This window comes from Ascaphus truei, chromosome 4 (assembly GCF_040206685.1).
Source record: "Ascaphus truei isolate aAscTru1 chromosome 4, aAscTru1.hap1, whole genome shotgun sequence".
Classification (NCBI taxonomy): domain Eukaryota; kingdom Metazoa; phylum Chordata; class Amphibia; order Anura; family Ascaphidae; genus Ascaphus; species Ascaphus truei.
Window position 1 is genome coordinate 307273840 of NC_134486.1, and position 21315 is coordinate 307295154.

At 42.9% G+C, this 21315-nt stretch overlaps 1 long non-coding RNA gene across 1 annotated transcript in view; it reads right to left on the reverse strand.

Annotated features, from left to right (window-relative positions):
- Positions 1-20325, reverse strand: part of LOC142492106 (uncharacterized) — a 72769-nt gene extending 52444 nt beyond the window's left edge. The window contains exon 1 of the long non-coding RNA XR_012800744.1: positions 20244-20325. This is a non-coding gene — a long non-coding RNA (uncharacterized LOC142492106). The remainder of the gene's footprint in view (positions 1-20243) is intronic.
- Between the last annotated feature and the right edge of the window lie 990 nt (positions 20326-21315).

Below are 21315 nucleotides of genomic sequence, written 5' to 3' on the forward strand. Positions count from 1 at the left end.
TGGGAGACATCTTGAGCTATAATGCTACCACCATAACATGTTTGTGTATCTTTTTTATTTTCTGTATATCAGTTGTCTCACAGTGTCTTATCCTGATCGAGTGGTAAATTACGTCTGTCATATGAGGTTATAATGACACTTATTAGAAATTGAGAAAAACAATCAGGATTAACACAATCATTACATGAAAGGATGCAGATCATTGCAGGCACACAAAGGGTCAATACAGACAGAGATAGTTACGTGCAAGCCGTATTGCAAGGTCTGTGTCACTCATCCTCGCTGTGATTGGCCGGGTTATGTGGACACACCCCCAGCCACACGCATAAGATGCCAGAGGAGTGGTCTTATGACCACTCCCTACACCTTGACAAAGCGCCGGGCGGCGCGAAACGTACGTCGGTTTTAGGACGTCACAGTCGTGACGTCATCAGGGAGTGCGCGTGTGGAGTTGTGAAAGGGGATACTCTTGGAGCATTGCAGTTACAATGCAGCGACATCAGGTTGTATTCATCTGAAAATTCATGGTTATGATGTATATATCTGCCTTATACTGAATCCCTATGTATGACTGCTATATTTTACTTCCGAGTATAGCTATGTTGGGAGGAGTGTGATACTTCTATCATTGATGCTATCCTCACTGGTATTGATTATGTTATACTGCTTTATGGTATAGAGATATGCCTTATGTGATCCTGTGATAACTCTCTTTTAGAGATATCTGGCTATATAACCAATAAGACTTTTGGGTATACATATGAGACAATGTATTAACTAGTCTTTGCATACACTAAACATCAGTACCAGCTAACTATACATTTGAGAAGTATACAAAAGCGACCCCTAAGGACCTAATACACCCAGTGTTTATTAACTGACTACATATACTCTGAGGAATATCCTCATGAGGTATAAGGTGTGAGTGGGTAAAAGCATTTGGTGATTTATGATTTACCTGTTTTATCCTAAGTCCCTCTACCCTACTACATAAGTTTGGACAGCATACCTGTCAGATATAACGGTACAGGTCATTTTCACTCCCGCACACACTCCCTGTCCCGATGGATTCTCCAATCTCTAATATAAAAAAATTGCGATGGTTCTTCCCCATGTCACCAAATTACTCAACAACCTCCTAGCAGGCCAAAACCATCCTTGATCTTGCATGAGTCAATAGTAGTTACAGTTGTGTGAAAAAGAAAGTACACCCTCTTTGAATTATATGGTTTTACATTTCAGGACATAATAACAATCATCTGTTCCTTAGCAGGTCTTAAAATTAGGTAAATACAACCTCAGATGAACAACAACACATAACAAATTACACTGTCATGATTTATTTGAAAAAAAAAAACAAGAGATAGATCCATCCTATATCACCCTAAATCAGAGAGAGGATTAGCACTCCCAGAACTCCAAAGATATTACAAGGCAGCCCAACAGAACAATTAATTACTTGGCATAGCAACCTGGCTGAAAAAAGGTGGGTGGAATTAGAAGACTCAATTTGCCACCCAGAGGAGCTCCAGCACATCCTCTGGCTGGAAAAGAATGGTAGACCAAATTCAATATACAAGAATACAGTCTTAACCTTCTCATGTAATTTATGGGATTCTCTTAAATACAGGAATAATCTGAACACTCCATTTTCCATGATGTACCCTCTATTCTCAAAATCTTCCTTTTCATCAGGTTATAATAAAAATGTATTAATCAAATAGGATTCATTAGTATATAATGTAATTGCGGTGCATGGGGAATAAAGGATATAGTTGTCAAAATGATCAAGATTGATCACAAAAAGATTCCCACTTATGTGCACACAGCCTAATAAAAGTGAAACTTAAACACAAGGGAGTGTATCACTCCCTTGTGTTTAAGTATCACTTTTATTAGGCTGTGTGCACATAAGTGGGAATCTTTTTGTGATCATTCTTGATCATTTTTGACAAATATAATAAAAATGTACCAAATCTGTGGACACAACATGGAGTCACTTGGGTGAAAGATATGATGGATTTGAATACTCTCAAGCCCTTTCTAAATTAAATTTAATATTCAAAATCCCAAATACTGAATTCTTTAGATACTTGCTATTTAGGTATCTCATTTGATCTACTGTAAGAACCAAAAGAAAGTGCAGCTAAAGATTACTCAATTTGAATCCTGGTGTAACTCCCAATATTTTACCAAGGGAGCCACCTCTGTATTGTACCATGCAATAAGCAGCATCCTAGAGGACTCTGAGAAACAACTATATGTTGGCATGGGAAAAAGACCTTAGTATCTCCATAGATATAGAAACTTGGCAAGACATTTGGGAGGCAGCAGGTAAAAATTCCACTTGTGTTGTAATTAAAGAAAACATATACAAGATTCTGTATCGTTGGTATTATACTACTTTTAAACTAAATTCAATCTATCCGAATGTCTCCCCCATGTGTGTGAGGGAATGTTGCAGCCCGGGCTCCATCCTACATATTTGGTGGGAATGTCCTTAAATTAAACCCCTTTGGGATAAAATCCTTAGATTGGTAGAAGAAATATCTGGCCTTTGTATCCCTAGAAACCCCCTTTTTGTGATTTAGGGAGCGCCATTTCCAAACTCAAACAATCTGGAGTCCAAATTAATTACCCATATATTTAATGCAACAATATTCTCCATTGACCACTTTGGAAATGTAAAACTCTGCCTCCTTGCCAATGTGCCTGCAATAAAATATGGGATATATCTTATCTTGAGAAATTATCATCCTATTTCCATGACTCTTGCAACATATTTGTGGACACCTGGGAGCCCTGGTTTACACATTTCAATAAACATATAAGATTTTAGGTTATACAGTATATGGATCTGTTGATATCCCAATACAGAAACTGCATTATCAAAAAGCCCAAGAATCTCTTAAAAAAAATTATACATTTTAATAATAGCACTGTGTATTCTGTATTTATCTTAAAACCCACCTCTTCCCCCCACCCATCCTTCCCCAATATTATTTTACCCTCATTCTGTAAAACGTGATATATGTTGACTATGTTGTATTGTATTGTATGTCTTTATTTATATAGCGCCATAAATGTACATAGCGCTTCACAGTAGTAATACATATCATATAAATAACAAATAATATAAATAACAGATCATGGGAATAAGTGCTTCAGACATAAAAGTAACATTAAGGAAGAGGAGTCCCTGCTCCGAGGAGCTAACAATCTAATTGGTAGGTAGGGAGAACGTACAGAGACAGTAGGAGGGAATTCTAGTAAGTGCGTCTGCAGGAGGCCAAGCTTTATGTATCATGTGTCCATGATTATCCAGTGCTATTCATATGCTTCTTTAAGCAGATGTGTCTTAAGGTGGGTCTTAAAGGTGGATAGAGAGGGTGCTAGTCGGGTATTGAGGGGAAGGGCATTCCAGAGGTGTGGGGCAGAAAGTGAGAAAGGTTTAAGGCGGGAGAGAGCTTTAGATACAAAGTGGGTAGAAAGAAGACATCCTTGAGAAGAACGCAAGAGTCGGGATGGTGCATAGCGAGAAATTAGGGCTGAGATGTAAGGAGGGTCAGAAGAATGTAAAGCTTTAAAAGTGAGGAGGAGAATTGAATGTGAGATACGGGATTTGATCGGAAGCCAGGAGAGGGATTTCAGGAGGGGAGATGCGGAGACAGATTTAGGAAAGAGTAGAGTGATTCTGGCAGCAGTGTTTAGGATAGATTGTAGGGGAGACAGGTGAGAGGCAGGAAGGCCGGACAGCATGAGGTTGCAGTAATCGAGACATGAGAGAATGAGGGCCTGAGTCAGAGTTTTAGCAGTTGAGTAACAGAGGAAAGTGCGTATCTTTGTGATATTGCGGAGGAAAAAGCGATATGTTGTGAAACTGTATTGAAAATGTTAAATAAAAAGTACAACAACAAAAAATCATTCCCTCTCTCCCAGCCTAAATGTCACAAACGATTAATGAGTGGAATAAGATGCACCCACAAAAGGATGATCAATGATTTTGAGTACAAAAATCAAAATTCATCTGAGGAGGTTGTAACATCAATAATACGTGAGGTCTCATATTTTCAACTTCAAGACCTCTTTGAAGGGATGTAATAGTGTTAGTTGGCAACGTATAGGTTCTCTATTTTATTAAACTGTCTGTCTGTATGTATGTATGTATATATATATTTATATGTAGAGGTATCAGTACCGTGTTAGCCGAGCTTCAATAATCAAAAAATAAATAGATGATACCGTTCTGTGGCTAACGAAATGCTTTTATTTGTGCGAGCTTTCGAGATACACTGATCTCTTCTTCCGGCGATGTTACAATGAATGAAGCAAGGATAACTTAAAAACAGTGTCTCTTGGAATGTTATCTGTGCTTGTCCTTCCCCCGGGGTGGATGTGTTTTATGGCTAGAGGTGTCAAAGGGTAACTGAAAGCAAGTGAAGAAAGAGTGTGTATGTGTATCAGTGTGAATAAAAATGAATGGAGAGCCCACAGTATATTTATATATATATATATATATATATATATATATATATATATATATATATATATATATATATATATTTATATTGATGCCCGCATCACGTTGCAGTATCTTTTAATCGCAGAATAATGTCGGAAACATTGTATTTCTCTATACTGGGTTTATTTACAGGGTTACATTATACATCAATAGGCCCACTGTCACTTTAAGTTAAAACAAATAATAAAAATAACACATATTCCCTCTAGTGAAAATTAACTAAACATACTCCAGCCCTTTCTAACAGGGCTGTCAGCAAAGCTGGTTATCTGCTCAAAACATGCCTTAACATATGCACCCCATGTGAATGGTCTTGGGTGCAGTAATATATCACTTAGCTATTGGTCTTTTACTGTTGGGGCTCCAGGTAACTCCCTCTGGACACTGCGAGAGTCCAGAGAATCCCTCTTCTCTGTAGTTGCAATGATATGGATAGGACACCCCTGCTTTAGCACAGTCTCACGTCCTTCCTTCTTCCTGGTATTTATACCCAGTCAGTCCCAGCAGACTCTACGACCACTGTCCAGCAGATCTAAGGGGACTGTGCCAGCCTCTTCATTAGATAGGAGAACTTTATCTCCCCCATCTCTGGGAAAGCAGTCTCTCCTTGAGCAAGCCATTTCCTGACTTTTAACTCCCCATGCAATCAGGAGTTCAGCCTGCTCAATTAGTTTGCAGCTGCTGCTTGCTTCTCTAGGGGAGGTTAACTCCCTGTAGAGTGGAAAGCACACTAACTGTACCACTCCAGCCTATACAGGGACAGGTATTGTATCACTATATATTGTATGTTTTTGTAACATTCCTTTTCTGTAAACAAGCACTGTACCTTTTAGTATAATACATTTAAAATGTAATATGTTGTCGTTGTGCTCTAATTAAACCTAGTAACTTTTAGAAGCTTTATCAGACAAATTTCGCTTGATTGGGATTTGTTGCTTTATATTTTTCTTGTATCAAGGGGACAAAAGACTCCTGAGGGTAAGACCTTATTTTATTCTTGGTGGTAGCAGTATAATTGAGGTGTAGTATGATGATTTTTGGGCATTATTGCTCATTTTTAGTGCTCAGTGGTAGTGGTGGGATTAAAAGAAATTAACAACCGGTTCTTACCTGGGCGGCAGGCGGCGTTTAACCGCATCTCCCGGCATCAATTCCACTGCAAAGCCTCTCAAAATGGCAGCGGGCGGCACATGGCACTGTGTTGTCATGACAACGGACACCGCGTAATGCCGTGACATCACGTATTGTCCTGTTCCCATAGCAATGGACGTCCCATGATGTGGTTTACGTCATGTGGCGTTCCCATTGGCATGGCAACTCAGCACCATTTGACTCCGTTCAGCCATATTAAGAGGCTTTGCAGGGAAATAGATGCAGGGAGATGCTGTTAGACGCTGCCTTCCACGACTGAAGGTGAGACAGTCACAATTAAGCAGGAAATTTTAGTAACAGGTTTGCACGAACTGGTGCGAACCGGCAGAATCCCACCACTGCTCTGCGGGGAAGTAAGTGAGTTAGCTAGATAACTGGAGGTTTTAACTCATTTCACATATACAGCCATGTGCACCTAGGTGTTGTGTTTGTGACAGTGGGGTGGGAGCATGGGTGGTTGATTATGGGGGTAGGGTGGTGTGTTATTGTGTAGGGGCCTTAGGAAGAGAGGGTAGTCCACCTGGGGGATTATGGGGATCACTAACACCTTGTATGCCATTGCAGTTGTACGGCTATGACATACAATGGGTATTAGGGTAGTTAGTGTATATCTATTATCGCGTGTTGATGATGTCAGCCCCCTTCATGGGGCTATTTTAGTACAGTACCTATCAGTACCTATCAGCCGTTCATTAGATTAGATGCAATATAAAAATTAGGGTAGTGGCTAGGCAAGTATTCTTGGAGTAGGTCACGACCTGATTAGGAAGCCATACTGCCAGCATTAAGCCATAACCCTGATATTAATAGCCTCTACGATATTCAAGATTTATTAGGCTAATCAGTGAAGTTGTGGGCTTGTTTGCTCACTTCGGCTGGGTGCACCCTAGCAGCCTCCTATTCTCCAGCTTTATTAGTATACTGGAGCATTTACATATTAGAGACTGCCTGTCTGCACAAGTTACTCTGTTTAATTTATTTTTAAACGTTATCACATTTTCACTTTGGTAATATATGTTTTAAGTAATTGTCATTAAAGGTTAAATTTTAAATTTAGGTAGTGTGCATTTGAGTAAATTTTCTTTGGAGTACAGGCCCCTGTACCCCCCACTTTCCCTATATCTATTATCCCCTTCGTTACGTGAATGACCATGAAGGCATACATAATACATGCCTTCATGGCAACTATAGCTTCCAAGGGGTTAATAGACAGGTCTTGGGTAATTTTTTTGGCCTAGTCCAGGTTATTCACTTTGGCTTCCAATATTGCTAAGGCACTATAGGAAGCCAAAGTGGCCCACTTCAGAACCCTGCACCAGGCCCCAAAAAACTCTGCTACCTGGGGTTAGGTGCTGGAAGCATCTAAAGTCAGGTGTAGCCATGACATAAAATAGCAAAGCCTTATGGCCTGTGTTAACTTTAACAGAATGCTGTAGAGATGCGTTAATGATGGCTATATTTATTTTGCATATCATTAGCACTAACGTCTGTTAAAGTTGACAGCAGGCTGTTTTAGCACTAACTCCTTGTTTGTCTTTAAAGAGCCCTGTTAGGAGCTTGCTGGCACCTACCAAATGTAAATTTCCCTTGAAGTAAATCACCTTCATGGTGACGGAAGTGCAACCACGGAAGTGACGTCACTGCTGGCAGAAAAGGCCTTCAGTGTTGGCAGTTCTGCGTGGATGCGGTGGCCTCCCGTGCTTGGCGCGCATGTGCCGTTGCCGCTGGCTCGACGTGCCTGCGCAGTAGCTGCCTGCTTGGTGTACCAGCGCAATAGGTGCCGGATAGGAGTGCCTGCACAGTAGAAGCTTGCGCCGCGTGCATGCGCAGATGCAGCACACGGGCAGACACAGCACACACACACGGAGAGACACACACACAGACACACACACAGACAGAGACAAGGAATTTACAGTTACTATAATATAGAAGTGCGCATAGGTAAAACAGGGGGTGTAAGCCGCGCACGCGCGTTCTAATTTAAACTTCTTTGCGTTTTGGAACTGAAATTGTGTTTTATTTTTAATTAAAAACATCACCATCATAAATACAATTTCTGTGACAAAACAGTGACAAAACACAATGAAGTTTCACTTAAAATGCACATGCTTGGCACAAACCAACTTTTTTTTGTTTTAATATATGAAGCCTTTGATTACCTTTATTAAGAACTAATTACCTAAGCTGCCAATTGATTAATTTTCTCGTGATGAATCAGCAAAGATCCTGCTTCCCAGGGTTCACTAAATTGCTGCCTTTCAGTTCCAATCACTCTTCCAGTCAGTGTAACTCAGCAGCTACAATGTAACTTTATATTACTAAAGTAACATTATCTATTGTTACAGTTTGCAGCTCAAACTGCTGGAAATATTGGCAACAAATTATCACAAACTGGAAAGTGTTACAAATATCTTGCACTGCTAGGGAAGTGTGCTAAAACCTGCAATAGAAATCAAAGAATGATCAGTATATTAAAAATGGCATTACAGCTGAATATTTTTTTAAAAATGCAGTAAGTATTATCTTATACTACAGAACTGATTTATTTTAAAAGAAAAAACAACACACACAAAGGTTATTGCTTGAATTGCCTCTTTAAGTCACTAATGGAGCTTTGCGGATTTGCCCCTAAAATGCAAGAAAGATGTATTTTGCTCTATGATGGATTCCAGTGCAATCTCAAGATCTCATGTAACAGGAACTGACAACTTTTGTATTAATTGTAAGGACATACAGATGCAGCGGCCGTTATTCGAACAAATCACGGTGCCATTTTCGTGTGCAATTAAATGAATGAAATTAATGAATTGTAATGTGTACAGGACTGTGCTACTGTGTCAATTTCAGGTGTTTAAAAGCCAGAACACCAAAATGCCATTTTCTGTACTAGCGTCTTAAGGCGGTACGGTTGGAAGCAATCCCGCGCCATGACATGGCGAGGTATACACCTCGTGAAGTGTTTCAATAACGGCCGCTGCATGTGTAGACAAAAAACATGGATAACCTTGATACTGTAGGTGCAGCCCATTATAAGGAAAATTACATGGTTTGATCTGTGTTACTGAGACCTTTTTGTTTTACTAAAATCAGCACTTTTGAGTTTTTTTCAATAATGTTACAAATGTAGTAAATGGAAGTTTGGTTTTCCTATAGATATGTTTCAGGACAGATATCCATTTCTGGGATGTTTGTAATGTGCTTTCTGATTTTCTTCCTCGTTTATTGTACAGTATGTGACTTTGGCTTTCGGTTTAACCCCATGCCTCACTCAGAACACCTTCCACAACATTAATTGTCAGGCGAGCAGCACATGCACCTGGTGCACTCTTTTGTGGGTTATGTATACAGGTCTCCTGGTTGCAAAACTAGGACAGCAAATAGTATCAGATGAAATCTCATTCCTTTCAATTGTATTTGCTTTTTTTATGCTTGTGCTATTTTTTTGCAGTTCTTTTTGCCTCCGTTTGGCAGCTGGGAGATTTTGATAAATAATCACTTGGTCTGAGTCACTGTGAACATAACAGGGTAGGACGATTTTCTGCTGTTCTTTTAGGTAATTAATACTGTACAATACGGTACTAATACGTACTAATACTCCTCCTGTGTGCAACCCCCCTTTCCTCTATCAGCAATTGCGTTCTTCTCAAGGAAGTCTTCTTTCTACCCTCTTTGTATCTAAAGCCCTCTCCCGCCTTAAACCTTTTTCACTGACTGCCCCACACCTCTGGAATGCCCTTCCCCTCAGTACCCGACTAGCACCCTCTCTATCCACCTTTAAGACCCAACTTAAGACACGCTTTCTTAAGAAGCATATGCATAGCACTGTGGATATTCTAAACACATGATACATAAAGCTTGGCCCCCTGCAGATGCACTTACCAGAACTCCCTCCTACTGTCTCTGTACGTTCTCCCTACCTAACAATTAGACTGTAAGATCCTTGGGGCAGGGACTCCTCTTCCTTAATGTTACTTTTATGTCTGAAGCACTTATTCCTATGACCTGTTATTTATATTATCTGTTAATTATTTGATTACCACATGTATTACTACTGTGAAGCGCTATGTACATTAACTGCGCTATATAAATAAAGACATACAATAAAATACAATAAATGATAAAATCTGTTTTTAATCAAAACCTCTCTGCAATGAATAGTTCCTCACATAGTGGGTATGTATTCCATGTGATCCTGTGCATTACATGTGTACCCAAGTCCCCTTGGGCTACTAATTCTCTAGCACTGTAAGAGCCTCATGCAGTAAGCGCCGATAAGCCATTTATCTCCATTTTTTCGCCAAATTTGCCCCCCCCAATTCAGTAAGCGACGATAAGTGGAAAAAATCAGCAATTTTTTTGCCGACAAAAACTTATCGTCAGCCGGGTGCCGATAAGCCACTTATCGGCACTTTTTGAACTCGGCTGAATTCAGGTAGCCCCGATCAGCTTTTCGCTGCTGATCGGCACTCCAGAATGGAGAGTTTTTTGGCAATTCGTCCCGCCAACTAAACTTGGCAAGTTGGTGGAGGAGAAGCATCAGCAAGGGCGACACTTAGAAAAAATCAGCCCTTTTTCCTGTCTGTGATTGATGCCGGGGTTCTCCGGAGCTGATACCCACACCGGAGCCCCCCGGCATGCATCCGAGGCAGGAAAAATGCATGTAAAGCCCACTTTATTACCTTCGTGGCTAACTGCTAAGGCAATGAAGGGGTAAACCCACCGTGTCAGCTTTATTGTGGGTAGCGGGGGTGGGTGAAGGGGGTATTTGGCCCTTGTGTTTTGTTTAGGGCTTGCGGGGGGTTGCGGGTGCACTTAACCCCTTCACGACCGTAGCAGTTAATACCGCTGGTCATTATGGGGTTAAGCCCTCCCGCTACCCACCCGCAAGCCCTAAACAACCACCGTTGTGGCTAATATCCCCTTCACCCACACCCGCTACCCACAATAAAAAATAATTACACACACCAGCCCCACACTAAATAAATAAATAAATATATCTACATAAATAAATAAATAAATAAATGAATATAAATAAATAAATATATATATATATATATATATTTATATATATATATATATATATATATATATATATATATATATAGTGTTCGACAAACCTATACATTTGCTCGCCCCGGGCGAGTGGATTTAACATTGTGGCGAGCTCCTATTGGCCCAAGCAGCACACAAGTGGTACCAGGTGGCGAGTAGATTTTTTTGTTCGGCGAGTAGATTGTTTGGTGATTTGTCGACCACTGTGCAACCTATAAACAGCACACGGACATACCTTGCAAGTGTATACAAAGGATTTTATTAGGGTGAATAAAACAGGGGATTAAATTAAAAAGGTGAGGGGGGCTCAACTCTACCTTTATCACCACTCAATATGTGTATGTCACGGGCAGGTAATAGGTCAAAGCCTCATGTAAGGAGAGAGAAGGTAGTGGCCCTCAGCAGACTCCCACTCCAACGCGTTTCGACTAGAAACCGTCTTCTTCGGGGAGTGGTGAGGGGAGAAATGAGCTAGCATTTATAGGTGGTAGGTGTGGGGTGAATTGGCGCCAAAGTAATTTAAAATAGAGAGCAGCTGTAGTGGTTGGGCGTACTTCCGTACAGGACACTATGTCCAAATTACTAGGGGAACTAAGCCAATGCCCTCATTGGTCTGTAGAGTCACATGGTACACACAGGAGGAGCCATGTAGAGAAAGGATAATAACGTAATGACGTCATCGCGCATTCGAGGAGGTTCAGATGTGGACTATCCCCACACCTCTACTTTATATTCTACGTTTAGATGGGATCGTTATCAGGGACTCCTCAGTCCCCATTTGGAACATTTAAGTACTTTAGGATGATTATATTCTTTGAGGCCTCTGCTATTCCACTTATATCAAAGACCGTGTACCGTGGCTACCAGTGTGATAATGCAATCTTATCTTTCCAGCATTTATCTTATTGTTGGAGGATTTAGTATTCCCACGCAGGTGATCCCTCCTTATGATTGGGGTTTTACTATCAAAGATCCATTATTATGGTTTTACAAGCGTGATCTCAATACTAACTCAATGGACCTCATCTCACGTCAGAATAGCTACCATCTTTCTCTGGGATTGTTAAATCTGCCACCTGATAGTCTACTAACATTACCTCTATCTGGGATTTTGGACTTTCTACCAGGACCATATTTGTGCCACTGCACAAAAAATCCTCAGCAATTGAGACAGGTTGTACTTAAGCATATTTTTAGTCCTTTTTAACCAACAATACCAGTCTCAATTTGGACCTCAGTATATGCAATTCTGATTTGTAATCACAGATGTATACCTTGCATTAATTTATAGTTGTGCTATGGCTCTAAATTGCCTATGAGGGAGATCTTTCCCACTACTTATGTACCAATAAGTATTCACTTATTATGGTCTTTTAAATATTATATCTCTCATTTTGACAATTGTTTAGTATGTATGTTATATTGTACTTTCAATCTCATGAGGCTCTTTCAGCCACTAACTATGATGATTACTTGTACTGCTGCGACACACTTTATTCGAGCAAATACCCGGTATGTACCTGGCAGATACCTGGAATGCGCCGCTCCTCACCTCTGACAAGCCCCGTTGCATTTGCCTTCCCAGCCTGGGTTCATGCCTGGCTGATGGGCGGCTGATCTGTTAAATGATAATGATTAGGATTTAATAGGCTGCAATGCTTCGCGTGTCTACCAGATGGCATAAATTCATGAATTGTAATGCAGTATATATATATATATACTGTGCAGTATTGCAGCCAGCGGGAATAAAATGCTTCAATCCCTGCCGGAAAATAACTCAATGCACTCGGGCAGAAAACAGTCACAAACCTCAATACACCCGGGTATACCTGAATTCGTGGGACTAGCCGAGCTCGAATAAAGTGTGTCGCCAGTGTATACGACCCTCCTGGTAATTGCAGGCATTAATATTCATGATGATGATGAAACCTATGTGGTGAAACGCGTAGAGTGACGCTCTATCCCTGAGACGGCTGGAACCCCAGGAAGTGGACGCGGCGGATGACATCACTTCCGGTGTCTGGAACGCACTGGTGGAACGCACGCCACGAGAGAGGGGAAGCTGAGACACCATCGACCCAGCCAGAGAGATCCATTGCGATCTAAAATGCTTACCTGTATCTGAAAATATGTGAGTGTAACTGATTTTACTTACCTTTGATAAACTATATATACAGTCTGCACTATGTCCAGTTGTATCTTTTAAATAAGGTTCCTGGGAGTCCATACATACGGGGAAACACTGATCTCTGCATCTCCTGGCGATTGAATGAATGCCTTAAAAGATACCTTTATGTGCCTGCAAAACCTCACACGTTTGTGAGTATATATATAGAAAGCCGTGTCATCACTATTTAAATTCACTAACTTTGCTTTAACAATATTGCACCATCACTGTTTTATTTTTTATTACATATATTGCGCTTCCCGGAGACCCCATCGCCATTCTGTACCAAGAGGATTGACCGAGCAAACCTCAGCCGGGTTACAGCTGCATCTTCCTATATGTTTATATAAGTATCACTGTTATATTAATTTATACTTTATGATTGATATCTGAATATTTAGAGCGCCACATTTTGATAAGTTTCCTTTTGTATTAATATTCATTATGGCATGACGTCATTTGGCGTCATTTCCAGATCGTTTTTTGTATTGGCATGCATTTGTATTGAGACACAAGACCAACACAAGATTTATATGGTCCACAAGTTCTATCTAATATAAACCTACTTGCTCCCTGCAATTCGTATGGTTATACTCCAGATACTATATCCCTGCGGTTACTCTGGTAACTTCACGTCATGACGCGCCATGCGCGATGACGTCATCAAGCTACACTCCGTCTTGATACACTTCTCACTAGGTGCACACTCTGACTTGACTGATTTATGAGTCCATTCACCGATCGCAGATCGGATTACAGTACCTGCTTTACTGAGGCACCATCCTCAGTGGAAGTCTAATATGTCCCATAAGTTATATTTAGTATTACCCTGCCTGTTCCCTGTAACTAGGGTTTGTATATGTTCGATTATAAAGCTATACGGTTGCTATGGTAACCTGACGTCATGACGCGCTATGCGCTTTGACGTTATTACGTTATTATCCGTTCTCTACATGGCCCCTCCTGTGTGTACCATGTGACTCTACAGACCAATGAGGGCATTGGCTTAGTTCCCCTAGTAATTTGGACATAGTGTCCTGTATGGAAGTACGCCCAACCACTACAGCTGCTCTCTATTTTAAATTACTTTGGCGCCAATTCACCCCACACCTACCACCTATAAATGCTAGCTCATTTCTCCCCTTACCACTCCCCGAAGAAGACGGTTTCTAGTCGAAACGCGTTGGAGTGGGAGTCTGCTGAGGGGGGCCCCATACCTTCTCTCTCCTTACATGAGGCTTTGACCTATTGCCTGCCCGTGACATACACATATTGAGTGGTGATTTATATCTAAGATTGCTACTTGTACTACCTTTGCTTCCACTACATGCAACTTGCTATTTTTTTGATTGTATGGTGATGATTTATCTGTGGATGCACTCATCTCACAAGTGTGCTTCCACAGAGCTCCCTATGTCTTGTGTATATCAGATTTGGCTCCATGTTTAGACTCTTGCCTCTAGGTTCACATTATTTGGTAGAATTGAGCCCCCCTCACCTTTTAAATTTCATCCCCTGTTTTATTCACCCTAATAAAATCCTTTGTATACACTTGCAAGGTATGTCCATGTGCTGTTTATAGGTTGCTTTCTTTGTTGGTTCAATATTATTTCAACCTTTAGCACCACTGTTGAGTTTTATTTATAATACTTACTTACAATCTTGTGACACCAGTTACATATAGTGTTGAGCGATATTTCTGTGTGTGTTACTATATATATATATATACATGTAGAGGTATCAGTACCGTGTTAGCCGAGCTTCAATAATCAAAAAATAAATAGATGATACCGTTCTGTGGCTAACGAAATGCTTTTATTTGTGCGAGCTTTCGAGATACACTGATCTCTTCTTCCACATCGCCGGAAGAAGAGATCAGTGTATCTCGAAAGCTCGCACAAATAAAAGCATTTCGTTAGCCACAGAACGGTATCATCTATTTATTTTTTGATTATATATATATATATATATATATATATATATATATATATATATATATATATATATATATAAAACCCCAACAACCCCTAACATACACATATATGCACATCAATGATACTATAGGCCGGCGGGGGCCCTCAGGTGTTACCCGCAGGCCTGCAGTACCAATTGTGTGCCCCCCCAAATTAATGTCATTAAGGGGTTAACCCACCCTCACCCACTACTCGGGACGCCTATATACCCTACCACACTAACCCCCAACCCCGTGAGGCCTAACCACCCTCACCCACTACCCAAAAGGGAGGCCTACCCACATACCGTTCTGGCCTATAGCCCCTCCCCCCACCCCCAATACCCACAATAAAAATAATACACAGGCCCACAATAAGCATCATTCTATTTATTAAATACATTACCCACCCCCTGTGCCCCCCCATAAATACATGATTTATCCTTTTACATACAGGGTTCATACCCCAGCCCCACGAGAGTCCCCGGCGGGCTGGCGGGGCACCTGACAGACCTACAGGGTACCAGCAACTTGTTTCACACAGGTTCTGGAGGCCTGTTGGTGGGTCCCGCCAAGCGCCATGGTCCCCAGGTGGTCTCCTTGGGTCACAATTGGGTCCCCACGGTAGGCCCGCGGATGTCTGGGAGCCCCAGACATCTGAATGGGTGAAGGGTTGGTATCGGGCCAGTGTGGCTTAACCCTTTAATTACCTTTGCGGTTATTATCCGATAAGGTGTTTAAGGGGTTAATTGATATCTGAATGTAATTGCAATGTATTGGCTTTTTATTGGCTATGTATTTTGTGGGCAACGAAAGACAAGGATGTTGCTGGCGACGGGGGCTTCTTATTGATCAGTAGTACTTTCTTTATTTTAATATGCTAGTTAATGTGTTTAATAATGGGCAAATAATCTATTATCCCTATCTGGATAATAGTTATTTTGCACATTATTGTACTGTAGGTGTTGGGGGGGGGGATGTATGTATTGAATGTATAGGCCAGGTTTATTTTTTTTACATTCTGGGTTGGTTCCTTGGTTCTGCGTGAGACCTCTGGAGACCACCTGCGGTCTCCTCGGGTATCTCACGGGTATCAGGCTGGTGGTTCCACGGGTGACACCTGCAGGGATGAAGCGGTAGCCTCACATCCGTGGGGGCACCGCGGACCCATAGTGAGCACTCGTGAGTTCCCCAGACCCTTGTGGGAACCACTCGAGGCCCCGCAGACACCTGTGGGTCTGACCCGGGGCTCCCAGACATCCGCGGGCCTACCGTGGGGACCCAATTGTGGCCCAAGGAGACCACCTGGGGGTCTTTTAATATGCTAGTTAATGTGTTTAATAATGGGCAAATAATCAATTATCCCTATATAAAATAGTATAGGCCAGGTTTATTTTTTTTACATTCAGGGTTGGTTCCTTGGTTCTGCGTGAGACCTCTGGAGACCACCTGCAGTCTCCTCGGGTATCTCACGGGTATCAGGCTGGTGGTTACACGGGTGACAACTGCGGGGATAAAGCGGTGGCCTCACATCTGTGGGGGCACCGTGGACCCGTAGTCTGCGGGGATGAAGCGGTGGTCCCACATCCGTGGGGGCACCGCTGACCCATAGTGAGCACTCGTGAGTTCCCTAGACCCTCATGGGAACCACCCAAGGCCCTGCAGACACCTGTGGGTCTGACCCGGGACTCCCAGACATCCGCGGTCCTACCGTGGGGACCACATTGTGGCCCACGGTGTCCCAAGGAGACCACCTGGGGGCCATGGCGCTTGGCGGGACCCACCAACAGGCCTCCAGAACCTGTGTGAAACAAATTGCTGGTACCCTGTAGGTTTGTCAGGTGCCCCGCCAGCCCGCCGGGGACTCGCGTGGGGCTGGGGTATGAACCCTGTATGTAAAAGGATAAATCATGTATTTATGGGGGTGCACAGGGGGTGGGTAATGTATTTAATAAAAAGAATGATGCTTATTGTGGGGCTGTGTATTGTTTTTATTGTGGGTACTGGGGGAGGGGGGAGGTGGTATTGGCCCCAACGGTATGTGGGTAGGCCTCCCTTGTGGGTAGTGGGTGAGGGTGGTTAGGCCTCATGGGGTGGGGGTTAGTGTGGGAGGGAATGTAGGCATCCGAGTGGTGGGTGAGAGTGGGTTAACCCCTTAATGACTGTAGCGGTTAATAACCACTATGGTGATTAAGGGGTTAGGGGACATTACATTGGATGTTTTCATTCTTGTGTCTGTTTTGCAGCAGGGGAGGGGGCATAGGTAGGATGAAGATGAGGATGGCCTTCATCGTGGCAGCCAGAAATGGGTGAGTGCTATGTATTTAATGTATTTATTGTTATTTATGTATTTTAAATACACAGGGGGTGTATGTTGTTTATTGCAATGTTTATTGGGGGAAAATGTCCCCAATAAACATGCTATTCTGCCTTAACCCCTTCATTGCTGTAGCGGCTATACGCTATGGTAATGAAGCAGCATTTATGTATTTTAATAATATTGTGCGGAAGCAGGGGGCCCCCTGAGCTGAACCGCATTGATTTGTGGCTCATAGAACCCCTGCTTCCCAAGTTACAGGCCCCGGTTTGTGGCATCGGTTACAGTGTCGCCGCCATATTTATAGCGGTCACGGCGCGAATGGGACGCTATAAAGATGGCGGCGACACTGCCACCTGATGACACATACCGGAGCCTGTAACTCGGGAAGCAGGGGTCCCTGGTCCACAAAGCAACGCGGTTAAGTTCAGGGGACCCCCTGCTCACAGTACACTATTATTAAAAATACATTCATGCTGCTTCGTAACCGTAGCACATAGCCGCAAAGGTAAGGAATGAGTGTTTATTTATATATGTGTTTTAGTCATAGTGTAGATGTGCAGAGGGTCTCCGGAGCTGAACCGCTTTGGTTTTAGGTCCGGGGACACCCTGCTTCCTGAGATACAGGCCCCTTTAGGGGGTGCCGGTATCCCTCTGGTTTGTTTACATACTGCGGTCACGTGATCGGGACCTTTAAATGCAGAGGGATACCGGCACCTCATAAAGGGGCCTGTATCTCAGGAAGCAGGGGGTCCCCGGTCCTGAAACCAATGCGGTTCAGCTCCGGAGACCCCCTGCACATGTACACTAGGAGTCAAAGTTGTTTAGAAATAATTTATATTTTGCCGATGTTTGCGCAGAGAGAGTGGCTGATCTCTCTCTGCTGCAAACACATATCGGCAGAAACGGCTTATCGGAAGGTTATCGGGAGCCAGGCTGTTTTGGCACAGGCTCATTGGCAGTTTTGCTTTCGCAGTGATTCGGCAGTGATCGGCATGGATTCAGCCCTTACCGAATACTGCGAGGGCAAATCGCCAAAATCATGCCTATCGGCAACACTTGCCGAAAGCACTTTTTCGCCGCTTACTGCATAGAGCCCTATGTCCCAGTAAAGAGTGGGCAGTGTTGGGAGAAAATCCTGCAGGGTATTCTTATATTTGTGTTACTTAATAAAGTTCAGGAGTAGCCTGATATTACAAAGGGGGCCAATGACTAATATCAGGCCGGCTTACAAGCAACACCCCTCGGAAGGAGGGGATTTCCCTATAGAGGTTAGAGTTAGGCTTGTAATATAGTGCGCGCTGGTGCGTGCATGACGTTGCACGTGCATGTGTCAAGGGCGTTTCGTGTGTAGAGGGTGAGCGGTAACGCGCGTGGCTAGGGGGCGTGCAAAGACATCACAGCACTAGGCCGCGCTGTGATTTGTTCACAATGTCATGTGGCGCGGCGACAGCATGAAAATAGAATTCTCTTGTACTTTCCCTAGTCTGCCACGCCACTGCTCACAGCGGTGCGTGCGACCCTAGTATAGAAATGTCTGACTAACACAGCCATGTGTGCACACTATATTACACGCCTATGGGTTCTGGATGTTAGTTCTTTGCTGCCCTCCCTGCTATGAGGACACAGCAGTAAGTCTTTCTTGGACTGGAGTTGGCAGAGGCCTTGCCCTGTTATGGGGTAAGGGCCTCAAGCCTGAGGTACTGCCTTCAGGGAATGGAACCTGTAATATCCAATGATGTACCCAATAAAATCCAGTTATACCTTCTTTGGTATGATGTCTGTAGTGTGAACACTAAGAAGAGTTTCCTATGAGGTTCATCCTGCCTGCCCCAGGATCTTTCTGGGCTGGAGGCGCTGCGCTGACCGACGAACCATCCCTGGTAGCCTGTCCTGATGTCTCCTTATACCACTGCGGAGTTCTCAGGCTTTCTGTTCTACCTAACAGGTATGCACAGCACAAGAATACACCGGTAGCTACATGCAGGCCCGCCAACAGGGGGGGGTCTGTCAGGGATGGCATCCTGGGCCCCGTGAGTAAGGCAGCCCCTGTGTGGCCGTGCCCATTTTATTTAAAAAAAAATGGCAGCGATTCCCATGCGCATGCGCAGGGAAAGCAGGTTGTCTGGCCTGCTGTCTGTGGGCCCGGTCCCCACTCCCCCCGCTCCCCCCAATGTGGGATGGAGGGGAAGCGCTGTGGCAAGCCTGCGTCCATCAACCCAGCTTCCCCCACGCGCCCGCCAACCCAGCTCTCCCCGCACATCTGCCTCCAGCCGCAGAATTAGCCCATCAGTCTCGCCCGCCCTCCCCCAGCCGCCTACCTCCTGCCCCTCCCGGCACCTACCTCCCGGCCTGGGCAGCAGCCGTGGGGATATCGGAGGCAGGGGGGAAGCGTCTGGCGGGCAAGGAAGCAGGAAGCAGCACCCACCCAGGCAGTCACTCACTCACCAAGTTGCTCACTCACCAACCCACTCACCCAGTCAGTCAGTCAGTCACCCACCAGGCAGTCACCCACCAGGCAGTCACCCACCCAGGCAGGCAGTCACCTGTCTTTTGTTGAAAATATAAAAATAAACAGATGCATTGTAATGTTTTTTTCCGTATTAGTATAAGAAGAAAACCGTTAAGTAAAAGTTGCGCGCTAAAAAAATATTTTCCCGTGGTAGGTTCGCTATGGGTTGGGGGTGTTGGGGGCTGCTCCTTTCATTTGTCCTGGGCCCCATGATTTCTGTTGGTGGCCCTGGCTACATGATCTCACTTAGGGTGGGACAAAAGGTGCTACACATGCTACAAAGAATGTTTCCATATCTGATAATTTGCATACCGCTCAAAATTACATAACTGTGTCCATATTGCCTCAAAAATGGCAATTTTCACATGGTTTGGTCATGTTATAAGGATTTAAGAGATGGAAAAATGGATGTTGTTTAATGAACAGGCCTCTATATATCAAGTTATCCTGGCTGAAAACCTTTTTTTTTTTAAATTTGTGAAGACCCTTTTCTTTGAAAAATCTGGTGCAGTGTTTTTTTTTTTTCCAGCTTTGCCCTGATTTTGCAGCTGTGAGACTTTGATACATTACCTTGCTAGAGGAAGTTTACAAGGTGTTAACATGGATCCTGTTTGTCTGTCGACTGCAACTTCTCTGTACTTCTTTTCCTCCACTGTGGAATATGTAAACAAACAGACATTCTCAGTTCCATAGTCAGTAAACTAACTTTAGCTGTTTTGCTGAATGGCAACTACATGAGTCATGACAAACTCATAGAGAGTACAGTACTTAGGGCAAAGTTATTTCCTAAGTTAATTTGGCAGTGTTTCTGGTCTAGCATAACCTGGAAAATAAACTTACTGTAGCATCATGAAAGTAGATAAATCAACAGGAATTTAATAAAATAGAAAGATCTAACATTTCTAAAGATATGTTTTTGTTCAAACAGAATTTCAGAACAAAACCATATTATTATTTAGATGACAATAAAAGGGTATGATGACTTCAAACAGGGAAAAAAACATTAAACCGCAGAGTGAGAAAGAAATCTCAGATCTGAGGGGTTTACAATCAATTCTTATCATGGAAGCTGAATTTGCTCAGGATTACAACCACCTGTGAATTTAACAACTAGATGAGGTAGAAGTAAAGCCACTTATGTTCCCATTGTGAAGTGCAAACATTAGTAGGCAAAATATAATACATGCCTTAAAATAATACATTAATGATAATGATTCAAACTGATCAAATCTAGACTAATTGCACTTGAAAAACCTCTGTACAGGGAGCAAAATGTATGTTGGGCCATAAGGGGTTTTGAGCCTTAAAGTATCAGGCCTGTTCGCGACATACTGTAGCATATTACGATATCAAATAGGTAGTGCAAAGACACTGCATCTTAGGGTTGTTATATAGAGTGTGCGACCGTGCGCGTGCATGTGCCTGTGCGAAGGCGCGTGCACGTTCCGCACACCTTTTGTGTATATACTGTGTGCGTCTGTGTGTGTGTATGTGTATGCATGTGTATGCATGTGTATGTACATGTGTGTGTATGTATGTGTATATATGTATGTATGTGTATGTGTGTGTTTTTAAAATAAATAAAACCTGAAATAATTTTTTAATATGTTGTACATACATACACATACACACACATACATAC